Here is a 26,479-nt window from a genome sequence, read left to right as displayed (position 1 = left end):
GGGAATTGTAGGAAATTTAAATGGTGGATGCTACTGTGCCCTTCCACTACCACATAAGTCTGGCAAGGCCCACTGACAGCAGGGGCCGGGGGGAAGAGTCATTGAGAAGAGTCATTGACCAGCCAGCCCTGGATGGATGAGAGAATTAGACCTCATTGGTCTAATTCTCCAAACCTCATGAGTTCTCTGCAACGTTTGTTTACCCATTTGCAGCCTTTCCTTTTCCTTTCCTTTCGCTTAAGCCAGCAAACATGTATTCATGCTTATAACCGTAGAGTCTAGAATCCTGTGCTTTAAAGAAAAAATCCTGTGACCAGACATTCCACATTCTGCAGTTGCAACCTTGCATATATTTGGGCTTAATGTGCTTCCTTCTTATTGGCTGTTATAGCACACACACGCACACACCCCACTGCACACACAGTTTCTATTCCAGGCTCTAGAATAGGGGTGTTGAACAGGAGTGTTGAATAGGGAGGCTTCCCTGGATGGCCACGCCCCTTCCCATGGCCATGCGCCCTTTCCCCAGGACCACAGAGCACTTAGTGGTTTCCTGTCTTTTGTTTGGTTTTCCCCCCCATTCTAAAAGGTTGAAATGCCTCTATTAGTGCTGTATGTTTTCAGGCACTCCTCCGCCAGTCACTAAATGTATCTAAAGGACCACCTGTTCCCACAGGAACATAGGAGGGTGTCCATCTAGACCTGCCCACGTTGACTGCCACCAGCTCTCCAAGGCCCCACATGAACCTGGCCACCACCTGAGGCCCTTCTCCAGATATCACTGCAGTCAGGTCAGACAAGTCATATCTGAGGACTAGGCCTTCACAGTGGTGGCACCCCTTAGAAATAATATTTTTCTCAGGGCTGCTCATCCAACACCTAGTTCATTGCACTTGAGCTACCCCAGCCAAGACCTCCCGGTTTGCTTAAGCTTTGACTGATTAGCGTATGTGTTTTCAAACTTGTGTTTGAGGTTGTCTGCGGGCACAATCCTATGCATGTTTAGACAGAAAGAAGTCCTACAACTCCCAGCATTCCCCAGCCAGCTAGGACTTCTTTCTGTCTAAACATGCATAGGGTTGCACCCTTATTGTACTTGTTATGGCTGCTTTGTTGACAGAGTTACCGTTTTAGTCTTTGGAGCCGTTGTGCTTTAAAGCTGATGTTGAATTGGAGAGTTCTGTTTTAGCCTTTTCTTCTTTCTTTTTTGGTATGCCACCTTGAGAATGTTTAAATATTCAGGCGGGACATAATTTTCAATAAATAAGTAACCCAAAGGGCTAGAATTTGGCTCACGAAAAACAAAAAGCAACCTCAGTGGATCAAGAGGGATTCCACAGCAAGTATTCGATGACATTGGCTTTGTCATTATTTTGGTCGACAGCAGCTTTTCCCAACTTGGTGTCCTCCAGATCTTGCTGGAGTACATTCTTGACCACTGGCCATGCTGGCTGGGGCTGCTGGGAGTCGACGTCCAAAACATCTGGAGGGCACCAGGATGGGGAAGGCTGGTCTGCAGGGGTTTTGGTATAGTCTGAGAGAAGAACTGATCTGGAGCAGAGGGCGAGCAACAGCAGCGGCAAGATCTTGCTATGAAGAGCTGGTTAGATTCAGGACCCAGGACCTCTGAGATCTCCCAGGGACTGGCAGGGTGTGGGGCCTGCAGAGCCCAACTGAGACCTTGGATTTGCAAGCTGGACCTGATGACTGTCAGAGCCAAATTCCAAGGAATCTGAGGTTGCAATCCTATGCACTCTTTTCTGGGAATCAGCCCCATTGGACATAGTGGGACATACTTCTGAATAAACATGCATAGGATTGTGCTGTAAAGGGGGAAAGGCCCTGGCTCAGAAGCAGGACTGGCCCTACCATTAGGCAGAATGAGACAGGGATGGCGTCAAGGTTAGGTATGGTTGGGCCCCTGCCAAGGGCCCCCATCCCAGCAGGGGCCCACTGACAGGAGCCCTCTGGAGTTACTCCTCCTTTTCACCACTGCAAGCTGTTTGTTCACCTGCCTCTTGCTCTGGCCAGGCAATGGTGGTGGTGAGAAGGAGGACCAGACAGATGCCACTGCCCGCTTGCTCCCTGGCTCCCTGCCTGGCAAGCAAGCCAGTGGCAGCATTGATGAGAAAAAAGATGGGGAACAAGAGCAGCTGGTGACAAAGGTGGTGAGAAGGGAGACTCACGGAGGGAGGGGTGCTGTTGAGGGTGTCCTGCCCAAGGAGCCGGCACTGGAATGAGGCGGCTCCTTCAGGCGGCAGATGTTGGGGGCGGCAGCCGCTGCCTCCAGATGTTTCCCTTGAGCCCAAGTGTTCTCTCTTGGAGGACAGAGGTGTTCGTGCCATGTAGCCAACCCTGCTCTCCCTAAACTCAGCTGTGGGGGAGGATGCTATCTCAGCACCTGGATTGAAGTCAGGTTCTCCTGGCAGTTCTGCTCCAGTCAGCTTCTGGCTGTGGAATGTACACTAGATTGGCCCGGCTGAAGGAGACTTGGAAGATCTTAGCAGTGGCGTCCAGAAAAGACGGCCCCAAGCGCTAGGTGCAGCTATTGCATCTTGCCTTCCTTAACAGATTTCCTGTGGCAAGCAAAAAGATGGAAGAAGCCGTGAGAAATCACAGATTACAAAGGGAAGGTGAGGTTATCTGCCCACCTCCCTGTAAAATTCCGTTAATGAGGCAGGATGATTTGCACACTAAAAGCTTTGTCTGGAAGCACCTTTTGGTATTTAGTGTGGAATTTCCATGCCTCTTTCCTCAGTTTTTATGGGGCATCCACACAATGCCATTGTCCAATCATTGTCATCTTGCATTTTCCTTGTAGTTCTTCTCACTTTTCTTAGATTGCAGAAAGTCCAACAATTTATTTATTTGTTTATTTATTAGTACATTTATACCCTGTCTTTTTTTCCCTCTTGCAAGGAACCCAAGGTGGCTTACATGATCCTCTTCCTCTCCATTTTATCCTCACAACAATCCTGTGATGTAGCTTAGGCTGAGAGTCAGTGACTGGCCCAAAATCACCCAGTGAGCTTCAGGGAGTCCCATTCCAACATTCTAACCATTAGTGGCTCTTTTTCAGAAGAACATCTGAGTAATAAAATGGGCAAGTAACCCATCACAGCTGAGCACACATTCACTAAAACATTTACGATCACTGCCATTTTCTCACCCCAGTTATTTTTTTAATCAATCTTTTAATTAGCACTAAAAGGCATTTCTGGCTAAAATGGGTTCCTTAAAATATTAAAATAATAACAAAATACCAAAGACTGTTATAGTGATACAACACTATAATGCTAATTTAAATAAATAAAAAAAAAAACTTTCCAGTCATTGCCATTTTAGCAACCTGGTTAATGATGGTGACCAGAAAGGTTTTTTCCCTCATCATTTTTAAAAAATTAGCACTACCATGTTTCAGTGCTATGACACTCTTTCATTTAAGTGGTACTTCACTCATATTTTAAACTGTTTTTAAAAACCCACATGATTATAGCCAAAAAGTGTTTTAGCACTAATTAAAAGGCCGATTAAAAATAAATAAATGTGGTGATGAAACGGTGCCCATCACAAGGGTTATAGCAAATATGTGCTGAGCTTCCCATGGCTGGGTAAATCTTCCCCACCTATAAAAGCTGTGGCAAGCCCAGTGGTGTGGATAGAACATAACGGGATGAACATGCAGGGGGAAAGTGTAATATCCCCAACAGTGTCAGTTGCAATTCTGCTTGTAGCTTACAGTGGAAGAGTGATGACTATTAGCAGAAGGAGTCACCTGTCTGGAAGCAGTCTTAGATGCTAATCCCTGGTTCAGAGTCAGAAAACTCAATAGGGAGTTTTCCCCGACACTGTTTCTGCTAGATTTGGCAGCCTGAGCTTTGCTGGGGTTCAGCTGCTTGCAGGAGTCCCGGTGTGGGAGCAGCAGAATATGAAGATGATGTAGGCAGCGGAGTGGATCATACCCAGAGAAGCCCTATTTCACTGTGGCTTTGCTTTTGAACTTTGACTCTGAGGGACATTTTAAGGCCATCATGTTAAATATGATTTAAAATTCAGGAAGAAGAGTCCTGCTAGATCAGACGAAAGGCCTTCTAGCCTAGCATCCTGTTTCCTATATTGGCCAATCAGTTACCTCTGGGAAGCCCACAACCTGGGTATGAGGCAGGGCCAGCCCAAGACTTGTAGCTGCCTGAGGTGAAGAACAAGATGGCACCCCACCCCTCCCCTTTCCATGTACCGAAGCTGAGCGGATCGGCCGTTGAATCTCACTTCAGCCCTGGCTGCCTCTCCTGCACCTGAGGGCAGCAGGCTAGCCTAGGGGTACAGGGCAAGCTGTGTGGTACACCCACTGCTCTATCCTCCAACACTTTGCCACGCCTCCCTCCCACTGCCAGAATCTGCCGCCTGAGGCAGCCACCTCACTCTGTCTAATGGTAGGGCCGGCCCTACTGTGGCGGCAACAGCCCTCCTCTGCTCTTGCCCTCTGAGCAATTACAGTGGCCAGGTGTCCTCTTTTGCACAAGACCGACCTCTCTTTCAAGGGCTGCCAGGGGCACATCCTCCATTTGAAAACATCCTGTATTTGAAGGCTGTCCAGTCCAACTCCACTTTAAAGATAAATAACAGTTACCCATCAACAGTTAGCACCTGAATAGCAGACTGAACTGGCAGGTACACAGGTCACCTGGTCACAGTCTTCCACGCTATGGCGAGATGTACTCACATCTCTTTAAATTATAATAACCATTTCTAAATTTGCACCAATACATATAAATTAGCATATGCACATTTTATGCAAATCACAGTCCTCTTTTGTCCTCTTTTTTGGGGGTGATTTCCTCTTTTGGGGTGATTCATAAATGGCCACTCCTCTCAGCAACCGATATGCGATGGCATATTGTCTCCGAACACAGACGTTCTACTTCAAGCATAACATTTACAGGAGAACAAATCTTCTCTTTAAAGGAAAACATTTAAAGCAAAACAAATACTTTAAAAAAAAACACTCGTTTATGTTCTAAAACCTACATCCAACATCTATAATGGGAAAATGGGGGTGGGGGTCAAAATAGATCATTTGCTTCAGAATCCCCTGCCCCCCCATACTATAAAATAATATTTTGCACCTACTAAAGAGCAACTAAAATAGGAAAAAATAGTGATCTGTGGGCAAGCCCTTGAGATGAATTTATACAAGGTGAAACAGCAGGGCAGCATTTCTGCTCAGGGCCCTGGAAAGAACTCCATTGCCATAGCTTTGTTCCGCAGAGTATCAGAAAATCTTAGAAGCTGCAATATCATACACCAGGGGGGACGGGACGTGTGGCCCTCCAGACCTTATTGGACTCCAGGTCCCATCAGCTCCAGCCAGCATGGCCAGTGGTGATGGATGATGGGAGCTGTAGTCCAACAACATCTGGAGGGGCACAGGTCCCCCACCCCTGCTATACCTACTTACATAGGGGGAAGTCCCATTCCCCTCAAAGTAGACTTATATAGGATTGTGCTATATAGGTTTATATGGGAACTTCCACTCCCATATGAACCTGCCTGAGTATTCAGATGAATTGCAGAGTCCCTACTCTGGGTGACCTCACTCTCAGAAGTGCCGTGGGTGGTGGTCAAAGGCGGGGCTACCTCACCAGTGGCGTCCAGACACTGACATTGCAAGAAGAGCTACACCTGCCAAAATCCCCTCTTCTGTACAACCATTATAGGTGCAAGAGCCTTGTCCCCTCTTGGATCTGGCCACCCTATTGCCCTCCCCAGGTGCAAGGGCTGGGCACCTTCATTCTAGATTTTGAGGCACCTCTGAAAAACAGTCTTCTTTACACTGTTTTTTGGTGGGCCTTTGAATTTGCCCTGGCAGTATCCAGCATTATGCTTGCTTGCTGCCTTGCCCATCTTGTTTTATTTGTTATTGCTGTTTTGGCTTGTACTATAGTGACAGGCTGCATTTTTAAATGTGATTGTAAACTGCCTCAGGAGTTGGTAATGGTGGAAAGATGGGATAATATATGGAAGGATAATACATGAAGGGGAGGGAGGGAGGAAGATGAGAGAGAATGAAGAGGGGGGATAGAAGAAGATGAGAGGGGGAAAAGGACAGAGAGAGAAGGAGAGAGAGAGAGGAAGAGGAACAAAGGAAGATGAGTGAAAATGAAAAGGAGGGATGGAAGAGGTTGAGATGAGGGAGGGAAGGAGGGAGGGAGGGAAGGAGGAGGAGGAGGGGGAGGAGAGGCATTCCCCAATCTGGTGTCCCCCAGCTGTGTTCTACTACAACTCCCTTGCTGCCTGGGGATGATTGGAATTTCAGTTCAATACCGCTGGTGGACACTGGGTTCAGAAAGGCTAATTTAAACCTTCTAGGACACACACATCCTCCCAGTCAGACATGGAGCTGAAAGATAAAGGGCTCTGATGCATGTAAGTATGTATGCTTTCTTTTCTTTTCTTTTCTTTTCTTTTGGCTTCTTTCATTATTTTATTTTATTTGTTACATTTATACCCTGCCTTTCCTTGAAGGAGCCCAAGGTGGTACACATGATCGTCTTCCCCTCAGTTTTATCCTCACAACAACCCTGTAAGGTAGGTTAGGCTGAGAGTCTGTGACTGGCAGAAAGTTGCCCAGCATGTCACAGACAGACACATACTCCCCAGATTTCCCCATAAGGCAAAAGTGGCACATTAGGGTGGCTCCAGATTTAAGTCATACTTAGAGCAGACCCACTGGAATCAATGGGACTTAAATTAATCCTGACTAAATTGTCTGGTTGTTTTTGATGGGTACACTCTAAGCAGGAGGACCAGTTCTGGATCCCACCCATTGTTTTACCAAGGGCAGGTATCAGAAAGAGGGGGCAGGCCCCTCATAAATAGGCACAGTGGGAACATATAAGCTTCTGTGTGTGGACATGCTCGGATTTGCATGACCTGTTCTCCGGGCAACTGTAGAATGGAGGGCTTCCTGGTGGAAGAATCTGGCATGGTTTTCGTATAGAACACACTCCTCTTGGGATTCGGGTAAAGCCAGTCCTAATTACTCACCACCAATCTTTGCCTGCCAGGAGAGAACAGGGGGGAAGAGAGTGGAGCGGCTGCTTTTGGCCAGTCCTGCCTCATCTAGGACTTCTGACAGATTCCGCTTCCTCGCTCTCTCCACCTTCTCTGAGGGAGACGAAAAGCATCTCAGTGCACCCATCAACCTCTCCTCTCCCCATCAGGCCCTGGGGAGTCTGGGTCTGGCCTAAGCCCAGGGCTCCATGCTTCCGCCTCTCTGCTGCAGGTGCTGAAGCCTAGTCCAAGGTGGGGAGCCAGTTGGCTGTGGCGAGCCAAGCCAGCACCTGAGGCGAGCCGGCAGGTGTCTCACATCCCCCTTCCATGGAGGCAGCCTGGGTTTGTGCTGAGGAGCAGTAGGTGCTCGAGGCAAGAGGAGACATCGGAGGTTCACGGCACTGAGTGGGAAGAAAGTGAGGCTTGAATTTTAGACAGCATCCTGGACTCGGTGCTCCAGCGATGTGGGGGGGAGGGAGGCAGGGTAGAGGCCCTGCAATGAAATCCATAAAATACAAACCCCATGATTCATCCCCGCAATTTTAGCACAATCATACCTTCTAAAAACAGCTACAAAAGAGGGCTAAGTACCCTCCCCTCTCACTTTGGACACTCTACTGTCTGGATTAATTCAGCTGTGTTGTACTACGACTCCCATCATCTCTTGGTTTTGCTGACTGGGGATGATGGGAGTTGTAGAACAACACAGTTGGAGGCATCAGGCTTGAGAAGGCTGTTGTAGATATTCAAGGCTGGGAGAACAGAACCTTAGCTCCACGGACTAAATCTGGCCCTCCAGGGGTCCCAATCTGGTCCACTGGTTTTCCCAGAGAAGGCCCCACCCCCTTCCCTTGGCCCCACCCCCTTTCCCCAACCACAGATTCTTTGGTGCGTTCTGGGGGTTTTGTGCAGTTTTTTTCCCATTCTAAGAGGTGGAAATGCCTCTCCTAAAGCTTTTTTACTGGCAGTAAGAGCTTTTAGGTAAAATATGCCAGAATTTTGGCCCTGCCCCTTTTGCCTTTGGCCCTGCCCACCCCTGGAATTTGTGCCCCTGCCCCTGGCCCCAGCCTTTCAACAAATACATAAATAGTCCTTTTCCCACCATTCTACACCCCCCTGCTCTTCCGGTACATCTTTATCCATTCCTGGGCCAGATTTGGCCCACAGGTCTGAGGTTCAATTTAGGGTGCAATCCGAAAGCTGGCCAGAGAGGCGCTGTTGGGTGTGGCATATAAGGGCTGCTCCACTGGCAGAAAGGGAGGCCCCCCGGCCCGCCTCCATAAACCCTGTGGGGATAGATATCGTGCTATGGATGTTCCACCAGTGCTGTGTGTGTGTATGTGTGTGTGACGGGAGGGTGGCATTTTTTCAGGGCTGGCTGAGTTTCCCCTCGTTCACCTGAACTGCCCCCCCAAAGGAGCTCTCAACCACATTCACTCTGGAGCTGAGGTGGTTAATTCTCTCTCATTGACTGCAATGGGAGGGGACAAAGGCAAATAAATAAATAAAATAGGAAAAAGCCCTCATCAGTAGAGGCTGGTAGCTCTGATGTCAGTGGGGCAGTGCATCCATTCTGGGTTTCAGTCAGAACCAGCCAGAACTCTAAAGGAACTATCCAAAGAGCTATGCAGAAACACCTTGTATATCTCCTTTAGAGGTCTGACTGACTGACACCTGGAGCAGATTCACCGCCCCACTGACATCAGAGCCACCAGCCTCCACTGGCCCCCATCCTGCCCTGGCCTCAGCGAGCAAGCAGGACATAAGAAGTGGCAATAACTCTGCCACGATATCCCACCCTTCACACACATGCACCATAGGACTGCTCTGTTAGGTTGTCTAATAACAAGGTTTCTTAGTCTAGCTGGCTTACAATGCAGAGCAAACATTAAACATCACAGGATGCCTGTATTAAGTACTCCCCCACTTCCTCAAGTGGTGAGAAGTAAATAGTGGAAGCAAACAGACTCCTACAGCAGGCAGCACAGCTGTTAATCCTGCTTCTGATTCCTCAAAAGCAACAAGGTGGATCCCCGTAGCCTTCAGGCTGCTTCCAGTCCAGCTAAACTCACAGCTCTCTCAGCTTCTGTCTGTTCCCAAATTCAGATAGCTGCAGCCTCCAGCTACGTATCTCTGTATCTGCTCTCAGCATTCTGAGGAGTGTCACATTGCCAAGCCTAGAGAGAGATTCCAGACCATTATGAGCCATTACAGCCCTTTTGTTGTGCCCCTAAGCACCCATCGAGTTTGTCAGGCAAAACCACACTGCTAACCCTGACGACCAAACTCGTAACACCGGCATTGCAAGAGAAGAAGAATGTGTTCTCCTGGCGGTAGTGTGAATTTAAACTGTGAACCTTCAGCATAGCCACCTGCCATAAGCCCTCAAGATAAGATGGCATATACAGAGTGGCCCAAAAGTAGGTATACAGTATACCCTAAACAACTGTATACCTACTTAAGGGCCTCACTCCCCTCACTCTCTACACTTAACTGATTTAACTGTCACTCCCTTTCACTCACTTTTCCCTACTGTCATTCTGACTCCACCCACACATCTTCTACTCACATATTCTCTCCCCCTCCCATCAACAGTCTAAACAACTGTATACCTACTTTTGGGCCACCTGGTATAGACCTGTTTGGCTATTTATCCTTTGCAGATTTATCGCCAGTCTAATCCTAAGGATACATGGCAGGCTGCATACTAGTGGTGGGCAGCTTGTGGCCCTCCAGATGTTTTGGCCCACAACTCCCATCCGCCCTAGCTAGCACAGCCAGTGGTGAGGGATGATGGGAACTTTAGGCCAAAACATCTGGAAGGCCACATATTGGCCACCACTGCTCAGAACTCAGGAACCTGTGTGTTTTGCCCAAGGCAAGAGGCAGAACAGAGTTACAGCCTTTTGCTTTTCAGAAATGGAGATCAAGCATTGCTTCTCTATCCCAAAATACGCCTGCATTGCTAGGTGCAACACCTGCCAATCATACCTGTGACACTGACCACTGACTACATCATTGACACTGCATATCTCCATTTTGAGACTGGGCCTATCTAAATGGCAGACCTCATGGCCATAACATTTGGCCAGATTTTTGGACTCTTCTGTTTCTTCTCCCATTCCCTGTTTTTTGTACCACCTAGCCTGACAAAGAGTGCTGGTGAACTTAAAAGCTTGCAGACTTTGGGGAAATTTTGGTTGGTCCTAATAAAGGTATTGCCCAACCGTGGATTCTGGATTTTTTTCCCCCTCATGGACCAGTATGACTATCTTTGGCCCCTCCCCCTTGCCCATAAATATTGTAAGCAGAAAGAGGGCCACGCAGGAGAAGAAAGAACAAACCATTGGGCGCAAAACAGGTTTATTACATTGTGCTCATTTCAGCACCATATGAAGACCTTTTTATTCTCTCAGGCATTTTAGCTTTTCAGTTTGTTTTATATCTGGTATTGTATTCTAAACCTTGCCCTGCTGCTAGCTTGTGTTTGGTCATTTTTTATTTTTATATTGTTGTTTTAAACTTTGATATTGTATTTTATCATCTGTATTTCATTGTCTTGCATTTTATGGTTTTAATGGTGCTTCAGCTATTGGACAGTATAAAAATGCAATAAATAAATAAAATTATGTATGTATGTACGTATTTATTTACTTATTTCATTTCTATACCACCCAATAGCTGAAGCTCTCCGGGCGGTTCACAAAAATTAAAACTGCAAAGCACACCATAAAACAATATAAAATATGAAAGCTTAAAACCACATCTAACAATACAACCCAAAACTCAGCCACAATGCAGAGATTTAAAATACAGATTTAAAACACCAAAACTAAAAGACTAGGAAGCTCAAATGCTAAAATACTGGGAGAATAAAAAGGCGCTGGAAGGAGTACAACATAGATGCCAGGCAAACCTCTGTAGGGAGCTCATTCCACACAGCTGGGGTGCCACAGCAGAAAAGGCCCTGTTCCTGCTAGCCACCAACCTCACTTCCTTTGACAGGGTCTCCTGGAAAAGGACTGCTGAGGATGATCTTGCAGTCTGGACATGCACCTACCTGAAGTTGTTTCCAAACACTGTCACAGGTGCAGTACCTCTCAAGCCCCAGGGCCCAAGCTGGCCCTCCAGTGTTCACCAAAAGGCCATGCCCCTTCCCTTGGCCCCACCCTCATTCTCCCAACCACCAATTTGCTTCCCAGGTTTTGTGCAGGTTTTTCCCCCCATTCTCAAAAGTTGGAATGCCTCTTCTAAGGCTTAGTTACCGGCAGTGAGAGCTTTAAGCTAAAATAGGCTGGTATTTTTGGTATTGTGTGTGTGTGTGTGGGGATTTGTCCCCACCCCCTTTTGCCTTTGTCCCCATCCACCACTGGAATGCAACCCCCGAGAGCTTCTCAAAAATGGAACCCAGCCCTCAGGCTGAAAGTAGCTCTGCAGCTCTGCTCTGGCTGAATACTGCACACAAATAAACAAAGAATATTAGCAGTGAAGCTGCAGACAGATGCAGATCCTGCTTAGCTATGAAATCCACACTGAGCACAAAGCCACTTTCCTTGGTTCAGAGACATGCACGGGCCCAGTGGGAAACCATGGCGGAGTGTTGGCTGCCCACTGGGAAAGGTCTCCAAGGCAGTGTGTGGGTCAGCAGCAATGTCTGGTCTTGGTACAGCTGAATTACTTTGACCTTCAAACTGCCTCGGGGCCTCTTCTGTTCTTCTTCTGAGTCTATTGAAAGGAAGGGTGGGGGGGAAGAAATGTACAGACAGCAGCAGTTCTCAAACTTTTTCCTTCTTCCCCTGAGCCACTTGAAAATTGCAGGGGTCCTCGTTGGGCTACTTCATAAACGTTTCTTTTTCCTTCAGTGCCAGCAATGCTGTGAACTGAAAACCAGTGCTGTATCATGTAACTCACAGGCATGCCCATTGAGAAAGGGGCCCTTGAACTGATAATTTGGGGACGGTGGGAGGAACATTATTAAAATCACAGATCCTAAGCCAGAGCCTCAGTAACCTGTTCAATAATCTGGCCCTGGTCAAAATGGCCTTGATCTCATTCATCAGACAAAAAACAAAAAAAATTAAGCACAGGCTAGGGTGGCATATGTCCTCTTTTTGCAGAGGACAGCCCTCCCTTTGAAGCCATCCTCTATTTGAAGGGCTGCCCTGTCCATGTCTGTTGGAAGGACTGTTCACAAAACACGCTAACCCACACTCAGTGGTTGTTTGTTGAACCATGGGTTAGCATGTTGTGTGAACCCAGGACATTTTCAGCTGAATGGCTTGCTAACCATGCGGTGTGGCTTGTTAACCATGCTGAACAACCCAGCAACAAACCATGGGTTCTCAAGGTGGCTTGTTCGAGAAAAATAAGCCATCCTGCGTGGTTAACAAGCCATCCTGCGGAAAATGTCCTGGGTTCAGACAACATGCTAACCCACAGTTCAGCTAACAACTCACACTCAACCGCTGAGTATGGGTTAGTGTGTTGTGCGAAGCCTGTCATTGAATCCTAAGAACTGCTGTTGCCCATCAACACTGAACATCTGGGCAGCAGACTGAACAGGGAGACACACAGGTCACCCGGCCACAGTCTTCCACACAAATGGTGAGATGTACTGTAGTGCTAAATTTTAATAATAGAATTATTAAATTCTAACAATTCTTTCCAAATTTGCACCTATCCGTGTAAATTAGCATAAGCAAATGTGCTGCAAATCCTAATCCTCTTTTTCTTTTTGGGTGATGCATTTCTCCTCTTTTGGCAATTCTGAGGCAGCCACCCTAAGCGCAGGGCCAAGTACAGAGATTCTGGACTCCTCCACAACCTTTCTGTAGATCCCTTGGATGGAGTTCATGAGGACCACGAATGGTTGGCAGCAGACCACAGTGTGAGAACCTCTGAACTCAAGGTTGTTGGGGCGGGGGGCGGGAGGAGGAATAGGGGGAAGCTTGTGACTAACACTCCATCAGAACCGAGAGATATTAGCAGAGCAGTGGGAAATAAGGGGGGCGTGGATCATGAGAAAAGTGGTGGCTTAATCTTGAGCATGTGGGGACAGGGTGTGGATACGGGCTCAGAGGTGCTTTATCCATGCCATTACTTCCTGTATTCTAGGAGTCAGTCCTGCTGCTGAAACTGATTCTGAGATGTTGGCTAAAGTCCTCAATGTGGTTTACATATATTACGTTGGATCTAGAATCTGCATTCCGCGAGAGGAAGGGACCTTCCATGAAAGGGAGGGCTTTGCTCGCAGAGGATCCCTCCATCCAAATGGAGCTCACCCCATCCAACAGGCTCCGCTGACTCTCTGTGTAGCATTTTCAGTGGGCTGGAGGGGCTGCCGAGGGAGGGAGAGGGCAGGGAAGTCCACTTGTGACAGCAGCACAGTTGATCCAGCATAAATCTGGATCCAACCCAGTGAATACAGTGGTGCTTACTTCCTTGCTTCCAAATACTCATGCATAGGGTTGGCTCCTTTCCTTGGATAGTGGAGGGAAGGATATGCGATGGAGATGAGGAGTGAGAATTGAGCCTAAGCAGTGCTTTTGTTTGTAAGAGAGCAAACCTGTGGTCCCTGAGCGGGTGTCCCAGGGACCATAGGCTGACTCGGAAAATCCCTGCTGAGGTCGGAATAAGTACTCCGAGGTCAGAAGGGGGAGTCGGAGATCCGAGCCCCAACTCCTCACAGCTAGTGCAGAGAGAACCAGGCTGGCTGCCTCTCTGAGGTTGGAAAATCAACCCCGGAGAGAGGGGGGGAAGGGGGCATTCCAGTGGGCGGGAAGGGGAGGAGACTAGGGAGGCCAGGATTCTATTTATCCCGAGCCTCCTCCAACCTCCTTCCCTCCCTACCCAAAGCGCCCTGACTAAACAGGCTGAAAAGCCCATCTAGCAAAAATAAAGGATATCGGAGGACGAGGAGGCAAAGGTCACCTCCTGCCCTGCTGGCTTCAGCCCAGCAATGCATAGGAAACTTGGAAGCCTACAGGTTCTGGGGCGTCTGAGCAGCAAGGGTGCAGGCCACAGGACTGTATCCCAAAAGAAGTGCTGGGGCTCAAACTTGGCTACAACTCATGCCCGTTGACCCGGAAGATTTCCCCCCTAACCCTAAACATATGCAGATGATTTGGGGCTGCTCAGTGGACTGAAAAGCAGCCTGCACATGTCCCCCTCAAGACGTTCCCTCTGTTTATTTATTGCCACACATGTCCCAGACCAGGGCTAAAGCAAATGGGTTTCAAGGCTATATCCTGATGGACTCTGTGCCAGTGCACCCGAAATTGGTGCTCTGGGATCCATCTGTCTCTCTTTTTCATGCTCACAGATGCTTTGGCAGAGGCCCCTTCAGGAGCACCCCCTTCTCCCCTCCCCTCCTTCCGTCACTCCCCCTCCCTCCCTGGCTGCACTGTGCCGCCACCTGGAGCCTGCGGAGTTGCTATGGCAACTGGGAATCCGCAGCACTGGCGGAGTCACCATGGCAACAAGGGATCCACAGTGCTGCAGAGTTTCCATGGTGACTGGGTTTCAGGGGAGCCAACTGGGACCAGGGGAGGGGGGAGGTTAGAGAAGTGAGCATCAGGCAAAGGTATTTCCATAATCTCAGGATTCCCATCAGCTGCCTGGTCCCTGTGAAATTCAAGGATCAGCCAAGGCTTCTCCAAGCCAGACAGGCAGAACTTGTCTGGATACACCAAGCCCACCTCAAGGGAACTGTAAGGCAAAGACTCCATATGTGGAAACATCCTCCAAAAAGAGACACGGTGTGGTCCAGTGGACAGGTGTGTACAGTTAGCTTGCTAAGGAAGGCATGAACCTCTCCTTCTGACCAATGCATAGGCCCAGAAGGGCTCTACATACAGAAACCATGGGCAGATTTACAATGAAGGATGGCAGGGCAACACCATTTCAAAAAGAGCTAAGAATCTAGCCCTCATGCAGAGCAAAGCTTGGAAGTGTGTGGCCTACTGCTCATCAAGACTCTGAAACGCCAAATCAGAGCCTTCACTGTCCTGTATATTCCCCTGCCCTTCTCTCATGGCTACTGTTTCCTGTCCCACTCTCTCAGCATGGAGGAGGCATGATTTGGTGAGCCATCATCTGCTATTCCAGGACCTTCCAGGGCCAGGCTAGGGGATGCGACTTTACCAGACTTGGAGGACACCCCCCTTGATGTAGCCATCACCACCCCCACAGCTTAGGAGCCAGTGACTGCAGACTTGAGCAATGGCCCTTTAATGAACACAGATAAATCCTCAGGGGGGGGGGTGGAGTTAACATCAGGTCCAGATCAGCCAGACTTAATATGTCCTCAGAAGATTTCTTGCACACTGCTGAGACAACAGCTCTCCTTGGGTGAGTTCCAGCCAGCACCCCTCATAGTGATCTGTCCAAGGTCCTGCCTGATCCCACATAGCCTGATGTAACTCTGCTCTATCAGATGTGAATAGGGATAGACAAAAGTCCCTTACCTTATCCCGCAGCTTGCTTCGCGGTGGGGGGGAGGCGCTCTGTTCCTCCCCCTGAAATTCTGGGTGGGGTGGGAGGCGCCCCATCCCTCCCCGCCGAAATTCTGGCCGGGGGGGAGGCGCCCCATCCCTCCAGCCGAAATTCTGGCTGGGGGGGAGGCGCCCTGTCCCTCCAGCCGCGAATCCTGCTGTCCTGCCATAGCCGCCGCCGTTTGCGTCCCTGCAGTCAGCCGTGATAGGCTACGTAAATCCTTACATAGCCTATCATGGCTGACTTTGGGGGGGGAAGCGCGTACGCAAATGGCGGCACCCATGGGCGCCGCCATTTTCGTTCCTTATTTGGGCACGTGTAGTCCACGTAAACATTGACGTAGGCATAGAAATAAATAAATAAATAAATAAATAGACTACTGCGAAAATAAGGGCAACGCAAATAGCCTATACATAGCCTATCATGGTGTTTTTTGAAAATCTAGCTGTGATAGGCTATGTAAATCTTTACGTAGCCTATCACGTTTGTTGTTGTTGTTGTTTTTAACTTGGAAATGGTGGCGGCAGCAGCCGGTCGGAAGACCGGCCGCCACCACCGCCGCACTGCCGCCGGGAGCCGCCAGTGCCAGGGACATTCGGGAAAGGTAAGTCCCATCTGGGGGGGGGGGCGGGGGGGTGTCAGAGAATTTCTCCACCAATTTTGGGGGGCCGAATGCATTGGCATTCGGTCTCCCAGAGATTCGTGGAGAAATTCTCCGACATCCCTAGATGTGACCCTGCCCTTCCAGTAAGGACCACAGCGTTGCATCAGCCTCCACTGGGAGCCTTGAGCCAAGCTAGGACAGGACAGCAAGCCATTTCCCTGATGCAGATTCCTTTCATTCTACCCTATCATGGGAATGCCTGATCAATTCCACTGATGCCCATATCCCCACCCCCACCTCTGCCACTGCTGCCTCTTATGTGACCCCTATGAGGCTGGATAATTTTTTTGTCAGATTCTGGGAAAGCTTCACTGTCTTCCCCTTTTCTCTGCCTCTACAGCTGCTTCTGCTCAGAAGAGGGGAGGGAGATTCTTGGATGTTTGCTTGTTTGCTTGCTTGCTTTTCCTTCAGAAGGGATGCACTACTTTAATTTTTAAGAAGAAACTGGAAAGATATTGGTGTAACTGACCATGCTTTCCCCTGACTTTGTCAGTTTCACTGGAGAGCAATGGTTGGGGGGATGATGACGGAAGTAGCAGCAGGATGAATTTTCAAACAATTTCCCTGGGAAACACTGGATTCTTTGGAAGCTCACCAGGTATTCTTCAGTAAACATCCATTCCTAGAGATGTCTGATCTGGCTACGGTCATGCATGCCTTAGTTGCATCATGTTTAGACTGCTGCAAGCATCACACTGTGTTTGCGACCGTCTTTGAAAGGTGTTTGGAGTATTCAGCTGGTCCGGAGTGCTGTGGCCAGACTGTTGACCAGGGCCAGTTACAGGGAGCTTGTGACTCCCATGTTACAACAGCTTCACTGTCTACCAGTCTGTTTCCAGGCACAATTCAAAATGCTGGCTATGACCTATAAAGCCCCCTATGGCTTGGGACCAAACTACCTGAAAAACCCTCTTCTCCCATACAAGCTGACCCAGGTTTTAAGATCGGAGGCAGCAGGTTTGGTGAGGACACAAGAAAGAGCCTCCTCGGTGGTGGCTCCCAGGCTCTGGAACTCCCTGCTGAGAAAGGCTCGGTTGACTCCCTTCTGTTGACAGGCAAAGATGTTTTTTATTCAGGCAGGTCTATGGCATGCAAGCTGGTCTGCTGCTGAAGGGGTTATTTAATTGGTTGGGTGCTGTCTACTTATTTATCATTGCATTTTTAAGGGAGCAATGCTATTGCCCCTAGGCAGAATTTGGGGGGGGGGGTGCATGGGATAATTTGAATTCCTGATCTGTGGTCAGAGTTAATGCTCCAACCTCAGAGCCAGGAATCGGAGCTCCCCTCTCCCCTCCCCACCCCCTCAGCCAACACAGAGAGAACTGTGCTAACTGCCTCTCCAAAGTCCCAAAGGTGGGTGGGGAGAGGAGGAGACTGGGCAGCTAGACAGGCAAAAAAAGCCTGTCTAGCTAAAATGCAGAGCAGAAGGAGCACAGAGGCGAAGATTGAGTTCGGAGGCTTATGGCTTATAGGATTGCGCCCCAATTGTATTTTGATGAAACTATTTTTATGTTACGTTTTAAGGCACATGAGGCAGCCGCCTTGTGGAAGCTAAGCAGGTCTGGATCTGGTCAGTGCTTGGAGGGGAGACCACCTGGGAACCACATGTAGCTACCTTGAGTTCCATGATGGAAGAAAGGTGGGATAAAAATGCAATAAATAAATAAATAATATTTTATTATTGTTAGTTCCCTTCAGAGCCATTTTTGGCAGCAAGGAAGGCTATTAATTAATTAATTAAGAGAACTAGTCCACTACTACTAATTTTCTCTGGAAATGCATGAAGAATGACCTTAACAACATCCCAATAGGTTCATGTGGGAGCAAGCAGATCTTTAAAGTCATATATCGCTGTTCCAAGCGATGTACGGCTTTAGATCATGCACCAGAGCTTTGTATTGTGTTCAGAAACAGACCAGCATTTCCCCCTATACAACAGTCCTGATGGTAAAGTGGGCCGGGGGCGGGGGGCGATTCTATTTTTAGGGCAGTGGTGTTTGTTTTTTTTAAAGCCTAGAATCCTCTGCAACACATAGTCATATTCTTTTTATTCTCCCATGCGTTATAAGAACTGATTTTAGTGCTTTTAGTACTTCTATTTTGCTGCTGGTTTTAATTTGGTTTTATGATGGTGTAATGGCTTTATTCTTTGGTGCTGGTTTTACCTTAGTTTTATTCTGTGATGGTTTTTGTTTTTTGTTTTGAGGTTTGCACTGTATGTTTTTAATGTATTGTATGCCACTCAGAGAACTCTGATAACTTTTCAGTGCCAGATGAAGTCCTTCTCTCTCTCTCTCTCTCTCTCTCACACACACACACAGGCCTTGTAACATTTAACCATTGTTTCATTTTATTTCTTGCTGCTTTTACCTGCTGCTCAGTTGTTATTGTTGCTGTTGCGCTCCATTTATTTAATCTGTTATTTTCTTTGTATTTGTGATCTGCCGTTTTGTATCAAAGCGTGGAACAGAAATGTTTAAAATAAATAAATGAAAAAATAAGATATTCACAAATCATGACTGACGATATATCCATAAAACATCACAAGTATTTTTAAAAATGAATGGCAAAATAAAGGAAGTAGGTGGGAGGAGGGGCATTCAAAACAGCTTAGAACAAAATGCAAGTAAGATCCCAGCCATTGAAAGCCACATTAATATAATATTGTTACGGATATAAGGGTGCAATCCTATGCAAGTTGTGACAGAAAAAAAGTCCTATAGCTCCCAGCATGCCCCAGCTAGCCATGCTGGCTGGGGAATGCTGGGAGTTATAGAATGTTTTGCTGTCTAACCATGCATAAGATTGCACCCAAAGGTGAGAAAATCACTATACACTAATCCTAACAGAAAAGTTTAGGCCAAAAAATAAATAAAATAAATGCATCTACCCATCTGCAGGAACATGAGGTCCTGAAAACATCAAACTAATTGTTCATACTTTGCAGTGGACAGAACAACTTATTTAAGCATGTCTACATGGCAGTAGTAGAAAAACTACATCGACACGTATGGGGGCTGAGGCTGGATGAGAGGAGATATTTCTACAAGCCTAATTGCACATCAACAACCACAAGTTAAAATCCAGCTGGTAGAACACACACAAAAACAATGCCTCCGATTTGTTCATTAATTGTATACATTATTGTATTCATGGCTTTAATTTGGCAGTTAGCATTTCACACACATACACACAAAAGTTTGTCTTTGTGCCGTGCGTTGATTGTGCCCTGACAAAGATAATTCTCAAAATGCACTCAGCTAGTCACATGTTATAGTAAATTGTTTTATTCCTGAGCATTAGCTGGATGCTTTGTTTCTCCTTTTTGCTTCTTCTGGGGCTAGGGGTGGTGTGGGGGGGGGGTCAGGGAGCACACAACCAAGGTGTTTGCCATCAGGTTCATTCCAGACAGATGAAGCCCAATGCACATGATTAATGGATGAAATTCACAGCCGGAAGATTCGAAGAAGGCCACTTATTTTGAGGGCTTTTTATAAGGGATCAGGCAAAACTCCTCGAGTTTTTAGATCAATTGGCAATTACCAGCCATAAAAGCTAAATATAAGCTCCATGTACAGGAGCAGAATACCTCTGCATACCAGCTGGTGCTGGGACAAATGTCAGGGGATCATCGTCTCCATGCTCTGCTAGCTTCCAGGGACATCAGGTCAGCTACTCCTGGAAACAGAACATTGATGTAGCACAGCTTTCCCCAACCTGGAGGCTGGTGGCTCCGATGTCAGTGGGGAGGTGAATCTGCTCTGGGTTTCAGTCAGAACCAGCCAGAATTCTAAAGGAGCTATCCAAGGTGCTGAACCCTGTACCCAAAATAGGCTGGGCACCTTGGATAGCTCCTTTAGAGTTCTGGCTGGTTCTGACTGAAACCCAGAGCAGATTCACCACCCCAGTGACATTGGAGCCACCAGCCTCCAGTTTTTGGACCACAACTCTCAGCATCCCTGACCTAAAGTTCTAGGCCTAAATCTGTTCCACCAAGGCTATTTGTATTGCATTGGGAATACATAGTTTGTCCTTCCAGATTACTAGCAGTGTTGCTGAACAACCAGAAATGTACTGGTCCAACCAGCAAAACAGTGCCCTGGCATGGAACCAGAACTGGTCAGATCTAGAACACAACATTACCTTTCAACCCTAAATGGCTTAGGTCCAGGATACCTGAAGGGCCACCTCCTTCCACCCCCACCCTGCCCATTCATGAAGATCAAGTGGAGAATCCCTTCTCCTGTCCCATCTGTGGTGGAGGCATGCTTGGTTGGGACAAGAGATAGGGCCTTCTCAGTGGCTGCACCAATACTGTGGAACATCCCTGCCCCATGGAACCTGAGTGACCCCCTCTCCAGTTCTCTTCTGCCAGTTGGAGAAGATATTTCTATCCTGGCAGACTTTTGCCTTGCCGGGTAGATCATATTTTATCTGAAGAATGTGGTTTAAAAAAAAAAAAAAAACCTGCCTTGCCCATCTCTGATTACATTTTTTGATAGAAGTTTCCGATTTTGTGATTTTAATTCCCATATGCCACTCTGAGTGAGGGCTAAATTACATGCTACATTATGTATGTCGTGTGCAGCTGATCCTCACTGTTTGATTTACCTTAATGTAAGCGCATGGAGGGGACATTCTGGATCACGACTAGATAAGTCAGAGAAATCTGCAATGAAATCAAATGGGTTCAGATGTCTATGAATCCAACCCATGGATTCCTCAGTACACTGGCTTTTCCCGAGTCACAAGCATTCCACAGACTTGTGGACTGTTGTTGTTGTTGTTGTTTACTTTCAGGAATTTTACACAAATTTAGTTGTAGAAAAATATGTGAAATTTTAAAAAAAACAGCCAAAAATGCACATTTGCCCCATAGACTGAAACATGAAAATGTACGGGGGCGGGGGGGATTTGCACATTTGTGCAAATGTGAATTTGCGCAAATTTGGGGAATGGGGGGGAATCCAGTTCCAGAACAAAAGGCATGTGACAATCCGTGAAATGTGGATGGAACAGATTTTACCAAATCCATACATCACTAATCAGGACAACAATGTGCAGGTAGGGGAGGTTTAAGTCTTCTTACCCAGCCACTCTCACCCCCTCCCCAATTCCCCACCCGCTGGACTAAAAAAACAAAAAAGTTCCATTGGTGGTGGGGGCGAATGGGGGTGAATGGGGGGGGGGAGTGGGAGAGTAGGAAGGTTTAAATGTCCCCTAGCTGCACATGGCAGTTAAAGTAAACAAAATGGTGAGGATCAGCTGCATGCTACATATTAATGTATCATATAGTTTAGCCCTTAGTGGCTTAAATCACCCCAGCTAAATCACCCTTCTTTAGGGTTCTGGCTGGTTCTGACTAAAACTTAGACTGGATTCACAGGCCCACTGAAAATTGGAGCCACCAGCTTCCACTACAAGGGTGGGGTAGAAATCTTTATAGAAACAAACCCTGATAAAGATTTATACCCCACCATTCTGATATAGGTGGGGTGACTTAGGCCACTAAGGGCTAAACTGCATGCAGTCTTTCACCCACCCATCTCAAACAGCCCAATGTGGACTGAGCATGCTCAATAGCCACATAATGTTGATGTCAACTAGAAAAGAAAACTGGGGAAGGGAGGAGAGAATGCCTCTCTTAGGCTCCTTTTAATGGGGTGGACAGAGGGTAGATATGGATCTACTGGTAGATCTCTGGGTGATTTGTAGTTGATCAAAAATAATTTTGGACTCCCAGTTGTTTAACCACAGCAGTAACAAAGTGACCTCCCCAACCTAAATTATACTGCTGAAATGAAAAAAGCATGGAGGAAACCAGGAGTGGATTTTCATGTGGAAGGACTCTAAAACTCCTTTCAGTTTTGGTACTCTATACCAGGAGTGGGTGGAAAGTAGATATCCAGATAATTTGGACTTCAATTCCCAGAAGCCTCTGCCAGCATGGCCAATAGTCAGGCATACTGGGAGTTGTAGTTCAAAATTATCAGGTGATCTACCTTTTGCCCATCCATGCACTAAACTAATTCCTGGGCTCTGAATTCCTCAAATGTAAGTGTATGTCTTTTGCACCAGGCTCTGATTTGTGGATCTTGGTGATCTAGTAGAAACAACACAAAGTGGATTTTGCAAGCCTTAAGTTTGCCATTCTGGTCTTACAGCATATAATATCCTAAAGGAAGACATGGCTGGCTGGAACGTTGAACAACACTTCTATTTGTGATGATGTACCACTCCATTTTTTTGCAAGTCTCACTTATATTATACCAATCCTACAACAATTGCATTGGCTCCTAATTAATTTCTGGGCTCAGTTGCAAAGTGCTAGCACTGAATTTTAAAGCTTGATACGCAAAGCACTGGAATTTTTTTTCCCATATGAGCCTGCCTGCATATAAGGTCTTCCGCACAGGTTCAGCTTAGCAATCGCTCCACGTGCCCATCCCATCTGAAGCTTAGTGGATGGCTGTATTGAGAGCAGGGCCTTCTCAGTGGTGGCACGAACCTGGTGAAACCCTGTCTCCAACGATGTGCAGCTTGCTTCCTCTCAGGCATCTTTTTGCTTGCCATTCCGGCAAGCTTTTGAGTTGGTGCGACATCTGGCCTGAATTTAAAATACTAATCATTCAGAGCCAGCTCCAGGTTTTGAGGGCCCTGGGCAAGACACCCTCATGGGGGCCACTCCCTCAGTGGGTCTACATTCTTACCAGCATTGTTGCCAGCTGCTGCTGCTCCTCTTCCTCCTCCTCGCTACTATCTTCTTGCTTGCCAGGCAGAGAAGCAACAAGCAAGCAGGCAATAACACCTACTGTTACTTAAAAACCCTGCTGTGCTTTGGAGCAGCACATTTAATTAACATCACATTTACTTTGGTCCTGAGTCCGGGTGCTTCCACACTTCCTCCTTTGGCACTGGTGAGGCACTGCTTTCCCACAGTTAGCTGGAAGTGGAGTTGAAACAGAAGTTCCACACCTCACTTAATGTAGCACTACAATATCCAGCAATGCCCTCCCCCTTGGCCAAGACCCTTCTGTAATGTTCACTCGCACATACGCCCTGTTTAGCAAAGATCCTTTCCAACGTTAATTTTAAAATTCTTCTTTGGGCTTCCTGCCCATTTTATTATTCCTGTTGATGGTGGCTGAGAATTAGTCGATCATGGCTTTTCAACTGCCCCATGAACAGCCTCTCTGACATTGCAGTCCTGTACATGTCTGCTCAGAAGTAACCCCCATTAAGCTCAGTGGGACTTGCTCCCATAAGATTGCAGCTTTAATTGCCCCAGTATCCATTTCAGTTCCTGCATGGGCTTTAATTACTAGTTTCTTCGCATTGTTGTTGTTTTCTTAGTATTGCAGCAAAATAGTGCCTTCTCTCTTAATGAGTGCCTGTCTTTCATGAACTTTCCCCAAGGCTCCAGAGAGACCTCCACTGCTGTGTGTAACAGGACCCAGACATCACTACCAGTACTGTATGCCAGATATGGGCTGAAGGTAGATCTGGAACTCTAAGTGATCTGCAATGGATCTGCAAGGGTTTCTGACTCCCATCTGTTAAAACAATAGCAGCAACAAAATGTCTTCCCCACACTTTCATCCCTGCCATAAATTATACTGCTGAAATGAAACCTTGGGGTAACCAAGAGTGGATTTTTATTTGTACGGAAGGGCTGTGAGCTCGGTTCAGTTCTGGTAGTCAAAATGAATTCCTGGGCTCAGCATCTTTTTAACTCAAAGTGTATCTCTTTTGCACCAGGCTCCAGTTGGTGGATCTCATGGAAAAATAAAGTGGATCATGCAGGCTTGAAGTCTGCCTGCTTTGCTCTGTCCTGAAAAGGCAACAGAGAGGTGAGGCATCAGAGAGAGATTCAGGGAGAGAATTCTCCATAGCAACCAAGCTCTTCATCGTAATGGTGCATTGCCACTGCTTGGCTACAATGTACATATTATAGTGGCAGAAAGCATCACTGAAGAGCAGCAGTATTTGCGTCCTGGAAGGAGGAAAAGAGACAGCACAAGGCAAGGAGGGAGGCAGGAAGTGGACAATGGACCAACAGATCAGATGACGGACCATGGGGTTCGAGCAGCCACTTCTGAATCGCCAAAGAAGAGGACAGTGATTTGCATAAAATTTGCATCTGCTCATTACATGTACAGATGCAAATTTAGAAATAAGTTTTGTAACTTAAAGAGAAATACAATACATCTCACGGTGGTGTGGAATCACTGGGACCAGGTGATCTGTGTGCCTGCCTGTCCAGTCTGCTGTTCAGGTATTAATTGTTGATGAGCAACAGTTATTTATCGTTAAACTGGAATTAGACTGGGTAGCTTTTCAAATAGAGCACAGTCCCCTGGCAAGTCTTGAAATGGACCACTGTCCCCTGTAAAAGAGGACACAAGGCCACCCTACATTTCTATGTGCATTGCATGAAATGCAAAATGTCCGGTGCTTTAATTTTTTTGGTACTATCCAGCAAACCTTGGTGACTCCTATGGTCTCTTTACAGTTTCTCCTTCTGCAGAAGCTTATATATCCCCAGTGTGAGAGAAGGCAATTTGCACACACACACACACACACACACCTGCTTAGTCAGGATAATAGTGCATACAGCATAATGACAGTCATGTTCTCCCATCATGCAAATAGTACCTGTGCTCACAAGTGACGCATACATAGCAATATAGAAAACTGCCTTGTATTGGGTCAGATCCTTGGTCCATCTATCCCAGTATTGTCAACATTGACTGACAGCAACGAGCTCTCAGGGTTTCAAGCAAGAGGTCTTTTTCCAGCCCTACCTGGAGATGCCGGGGTCAAACCTGAGACCTTCTGATGCCAAGGATGTGCTCTACCACTGAGCTATGTTGACACGGTTACGATACCATGGATGTAAACCCGTCTTCCTTCACGTCTCTCCCTCAGCTGAATTCAAAGCTGCGTCCTTGTGCCATCATCAGTTTGAGCAAATTCAAGCGCAAAAGAGGAGCGGGGTATGTGGGTGTCAAAGGCAGTTTTGTCATTACGTGTGAAACCCTGCTAGCAGCTGTCCTGCCAAAGTCTTTTGAAATACAGGCCACGTCCCTAATCTATCAGCGGCGCCTGTCTGTCTCTGCTCTGTTTTGGCCTGTCTTCTTTCCTCCTGCCTGCTGCTCATGGTACCAGCTGTGGTTCATCTCTGCTCCCCAGTTCCCCGCTGTCTTTCGATGTCTTGAGGTGTCAGTTTGATGGGATTGTCCCTAATCGCTTTAATGTTACCCTCAGGGATCCACCAGGCCCAGAAACAGAAGACACTCTGGAAAAGACAAGGAAGTTGGGAAGGAGACTGATGAGAGAGTGGAGATGTATGTTTGTGGCAGATGCGGATGGGGGGAGTCAATCACAAACTTCCCCTACGGAGACAAATTTCTCCCATGCATTCCTTCCAAAAACATACAGGATCCATGGGATTTATCTCTTACAAACTGCAGCCCTCTGAAACTGTACTTTCATTCCAAGCATGGGAGTCAGAACTGGTATTCTCTCCACCACCCCCACTACCACCCCCAGCCACCCCAAGAGATCTTAATAATTAGGGACATCCCAGTTAGAGATGCAAAGGCTTGGGGGAAAAACTAGGAGGAAACCAAAAACATTGGGGAGGGGGCACCTTTTATTCGCCAAATATTCAGAAAATCCCTAGTTTTAAAATTCTGGATCTCCCCCCTCCCACCCGCAGGCCTTCACATCTCTCACCATGATGCAGAAAGGGAGGACCAACACGATCAAGAGGCTGTTCCCCTACAAGGAAAGGTTGCAACATTTGGGGCTATTTAGTTTGGAACAGGGATGGGGAACCTGTGTGGACTCCAACTCCCTTCAGCCCACCAGCATGGCCAATGGTCAGGGGCAATGGGAGCTGTAGTCCAACACTGGAAGTGCTGTAGGTCCCCCACCTCTGGTTTGGAGATAAGGTAAGGGGGGACATGACAGAAGTGTATAAAATGATGCATGGTGTGGAGAAGTTTTTCTCCCTCTCTCGGGGTCATCTGCTGAAGCTGAATGGCAGGAGATTCAGGACAGAGAAAAGGAAGTACACAGGGCAAAGTTAAACTATGAGATTTTTCTAAAAATGCAGGGATGGCCACTGACTTAGACGGGACTAGACAGGTCCATGGACGACAAAGGCGCAATCCTGTGCGTGTTTAGATGGAAAAATGTCCTACAGATCTCAGCATTCCCCAGCCAGCATGGGTGGCTGGGGAATGCTGGGAATTGTAGGACTTT

The 26,479-nt window shown here is 47.3% G+C and overlaps 1 protein-coding gene across 1 annotated transcript in view; it reads right to left on the bottom strand.

The window, feature by feature from the left end:
* Positions 1-25,186, bottom strand: part of ASPDH (aspartate dehydrogenase domain containing) — a 79,602-nt gene extending 54,416 nt beyond the window's left edge. The window contains exon 1 of the mRNA XM_084805063.1: positions 25,015-25,186. The gene's annotated coding sequence lies outside the window, so the exon portion shown is untranslated. The remainder of the gene's footprint in view (positions 1-25,014) is intronic.
* Positions 25,187-26,479: the final 1,293 nt, after the last annotated feature.

This window comes from Heloderma suspectum, chromosome 6, assembly GCF_057233095.1.
Source record: "Heloderma suspectum isolate Gila_16-S chromosome 6, 16-S_ref, whole genome shotgun sequence".
Classification (NCBI taxonomy): Eukaryota; Metazoa; Chordata; class Lepidosauria; order Squamata; family Helodermatidae; genus Heloderma; species Heloderma suspectum.
The sequence above is the reverse complement of the archived record's forward strand: the minus strand, read 5'-3'. Positions and strand labels throughout refer to the sequence as shown.